This window comes from Mus caroli, chromosome 4 (assembly GCF_900094665.2).
Source record: "Mus caroli chromosome 4, CAROLI_EIJ_v1.1, whole genome shotgun sequence".
Classification (NCBI taxonomy): domain Eukaryota; kingdom Metazoa; phylum Chordata; class Mammalia; order Rodentia; family Muridae; genus Mus; species Mus caroli.
Genome location: NC_034573.1, coordinates 109,495,647 through 109,500,190, shown reverse-complemented (window position 1 = coordinate 109,500,190; position 4,544 = coordinate 109,495,647).

Sequence of the window (4,544 nt, the reverse complement as noted above, 5' to 3'; positions counted from 1 at the left end):
GGCTTGACCATAGCAATGGCTCAGTGTCTGTTATCATTATCACCACATCTGTGAGATGGGGACTCTAAGGCTGACCTCCTAAGCCTGCTGTGAGGACCTGGTGAAGAAACACATGTGAATGTAGGTATGATGTTCAGTGTGATGTCCCAAGGGACCATGTTAATGCTCTCAGTGTTGAGTAACAGCGCAGACTCCTGCTATTCTCTTTTGCTTTTTTCTCTAGACAGTAACCTAGAAAAGTTTTTGAAGTACTCATCTTCTGAAATGAGCCAATTCTCATAAGGTCCATTAACGAGGCATTGTCATTTGGGGGCTAATTAGAGAGTCCCTGTGTGCAAGAACTGTGGATCTGCTGGCTTCTCCTTTCTCAAAGCTTATCATTTTCCCCTTCAGGCCTGTGGGTCCCCCTGGTGCAGAACGAAACCTCTAGAGTTTGACTTCTCCTTCATGCTGACCTTAGGGTGTTTCCATGACCCTGGTGGGTTGGATCCAGCTTTGAGTCACAGGAGAATTTTGGTTAGAGCCCAGGTCTAGCCAGTAGCTTGAACCCACTCACACAATTAAGTATGTGATAGCCATGGCAGAGTCTGTCTCACTCAAGAGGCAAGTGGCCAGGTCCTGGCGTTGGTTCTACCACTCACTAGCTGGGTGACCTTTGCCAAATTGCACATTTTTTGGATCATTGTTCATTATCTGGGCAATGGGTATGTAGGGCCATGCTTGACACTCTCTTGGTGGTACAGTCATTTAAGAAAAACCAGGGTGTGCAGTCCCTGGGAGCAGCCATGAGGCTCTGTCATGTTGCCTATCTTTTCGAGTCCTCACTGGGAAAGGTGTGGCATCTCCTACTTCCCAGTTTTTTTTTTTTCTCTTTTTGCCAGATCACTTTTCTAAGTCCTATCTCCATTATGTGACTGCTTTCTTGCCATGTTTCTGATGTCCATGTCTTACTCAAATTCTGTCTTCTCTTCCTCTTGATCCTCTCCCTATGAATCTATAATAAAATCTTCATGACGAAAACCAACAGAGCCAGGGTGGCTGTTTCATTCTACATGTGACACTTAATCAGTTCTGTCTGCTTCTCTCTGAACCTCTGTCTCCTTATTGTTCCTGGGGAGAAGAGTCTGCCTGGACTTGACTGCCTCTCTAGAGCTAGTGGGGAGCTAATTGGAAGAGTTGGCATCAGAGCTGTGGGACAATGCTTAGCAACAGCATTGTAGGGGCCAAGGTGTGCCATGATGCTTCTGATTCGTGGTGATTGCTAAGTACTGAGGGGTAATACGCCCATCATGGTCAATGTCAGAGTTGCCTACATACCACTGAAGAGCAGTTGAGATCACTTATCATTACACAGTATTTAAACCAGCTAACGCACCACACCAGACAACTTCTAGAACACAGACCACAGGAAAATGTAGTTGATCATCATCAGGATGTGAAGAGTTTTGGAGCTCTTGTTGCCTTTTAAAAAAATTTTATAAATCAAAATCCAGACTCAAGCATTCTACTGACTCAGGTGCTATATAGATGAAGTGCATTCTCAGACATCCTGTCTCTGTTTCTGATACAATTTATTTGTCATTTTATAATTAATTTTTAATATCATCTGGTTTAAGGATCAGCTCACAGGAATTCTAAACTTTATCAATTACCCTAAGCAAGAATGACTTAGAATCCAATCTTCTCCTTCTGGATACTTAGGAACCTAAGACTCAGACAGGAGGCAGGGATGGAGATTCAAGGTCATGGACCATAGGCCAGTGGGCGCATCACATCATCACATTTTAGTCTAGCAAGCCTGGAAGGGAAGAGGTTAGTACTGGAATTCTATAGAAAAGGAAACTGGGGTACAATAGCAGTTCTGGAGCTTGATATCTTTGGTCCCCAATTCTTACTTGCATCCAAGAGAATGAACCCCTGGGAGAGTTTCCTCAGTCTACTGGCATCAAGATATCTCTGTTGATTTCTATTGTTGGTATGATATTATTGACTCTTCGTTTGTTTGATTATGGGTATGAACATTTTGCCTGCATGTATGCATGCATTCCTCATTCCTGAGGAGTCAGAAGTGGGTACATGATCCTCTAGAACTGAAGATAGATAGTTGTAAGCTGCCTTGTGTGTACTGGGATCCAAGCTAAGTCTTCTGCAGGAACAGCAAATCATTTTTTTTTTAACTCATGGCCACCTTTCCAGTTCCCATTAGCACCAGGGTAGCTGGGTAACTTGCTCAGATATTACACAGCAGGGAGTGAGGACTTTGGTTTGTCCCAAGGGAGCTGAGGAAGGAAGAGGAATGTGACTCAAACATGGTCTCATCACTGCTTGTCTGGGCTCAGGATTTGGACAGCAGAAGGAATCCAAATGAAAACTTGTGTTCTTGACCTGTGTATAGGTGACCAGGTTCCATCTCATGTTCTCTGAGCTGTTCTTATTCCCTAGTTAGTCTAGAATAGGGAACAGGTCACCACTCCTCACCCATGGGCTGTTTCCTCCACCTCTGCCCCCAAAGGTCTCACTTGTAGTGCTCTTGTTGACAGCATCCTGTAATCATCTTAGCACCCCTACTGGGAACAGAAATGAGCCTTTCCCAGCTCTCCTGGGGAAGCTAAGAGAGGAGGCAGGGCCATAAAACCTCAGCTTCTGTTCCCACTGGGAAGAGGTGAAGATGTCTGAGCTTGCCTTTGTTAATCAGGATTTTATAGACACCATCTTCAGGAGCCAGGGCTGCCCGCTCCTTGTAGAGGAATCAAAAGACTTAGCCCTCAAACTCCATGGCATTTGGCATTTTCCTGGACACTAGGCTGCCTAGAATCTTGACCCTTTTTTTTCTCCATGACTGTAGGGGACTTCCGCTTTAGTTTTTTTCCATAAGAGGAAGAAACAGCCACTCAGCAACACATTCCTTGGATCTACGAGTGGTGAGATGATAACTGGTGTTTGGTTTGTGGGTGGGTTTCAAGCATCTGTGGGACTGGAGATGAGAAGTAGTGAGGCCACCATCTTAAGGTCCATGGTACATATATCTCAAGATTCTCAGACCTCTTTCATCATTGCTTGTGCCGTGGAAAACACACCTCAATACCTCTATCATTGGATCTTTCTACTTTCACTACACCCTGAGTCCTCCCACATTAGACATGAGGAAAGTCTCATTAGGAGAGCTGGTCTGTGGGTAGCCATCCAACTCTGTCCTAGGAGCTCTGTTCTGTGCAGAATCTCCATAAGCTCAACTAGAGGACACATTCTTCACCTCCCACTTGAGAGCCTGTGGGTCAGAGCAGAGCAGGCAGTGACTGAGAGCCAGGCTCTGAGGCCAGATCATCCACTTCCACTTCTAGCTGTAATCTGGAACAAACCTCTCTCCAGTCCTTATGTTTTTACCTATAACACATAGGTAATAACATTTCCTTCAGTGAATTGCTGTGATGTTAAGCTAAAGTTGTAGGAACAATGACTGGAATATACAAATTACTCAATAAATATTAGTCACTATTATTATTGCAAAGGTTAGGAAATCACCCATACAGACATATTCTATTATTGATAATTTTTTTCTTAGCCATTTGGTGATTCAGTTAACAGGACAAGAGAAGGGGTTTGTCCAAGGTATTTGATGTCAAAATTGTTATCAAATCCCTCTAGAAGTTTTCAAATTGTAACTGGCTAATGATCGATAAATGCAGGATGTATCCTCTCTGGGTTAGGTCTAGGAGGTGGTAGCACAGCAGGGAATGTTTCCTGGTTTAGCTGTGTCCTGCTGTGACCACAGTGTGGGTAGCAGTACAGATGATGGTCCCCTCCTCAGGTTGAGAAGCTAGGCAAGTGCTCTAAGGTGGGAGAGAGGTAGAGGTGTACAGGACACACAGTGTGCTTGCATGGAGATTTGTGCCTGGAGACAGGGGAGGAAGAGGAGACAGCTGCATCCTGAGGCTTAGTCTTCACAGAGCAGGCAGGTTAGGAACAAGCAGTATGTCTGCATCAAATGATAGGGCTTCCGAGCTCTTAACAGGGGCCAGATAGGACAGTGTGAAAGTTTTGAGTAATCCTTGGAATAGTCACATGAAGAACCTGTTGACATAAACAAATGCCCAGCACTGAGAAGGGAAAGTGGACACAGAGTCCTGCCCCTAAACAGGAACCGATTTGTGACTGATATGTACTCAGAAAGGGGAGATCAGGTTTCTCCACTGGAGTGTCCCTGAGCACATGTGTTCACACTCCAGGGCAGGGCAGGCCACGTGCCTAGGAGGACTTACCCAAAAGAAAACAGACTTCATTGGGTTTTTGGTTTTGTAGTTTTTTTCATTTATATTTTATTTCTTTTAGTTTGTCTTTTCCATTTTTATTTTCATTTTGTATTAAAAGTGAGAGTGGGAGAAGAAAAAACTTGAAGCTAGGGGAGGAGAAAAGAAAAAGATCAAAGCAAAGCCGGGCGTGGTGGTGCACACCTTTAATCCCAGCACTCGGGAGGCAGAGGCAGGCGGATTTCTGAGTTCAAGGCCAGCCTGGTCTACAAAGTGAGTTCCAGGACAGCCAGGGCT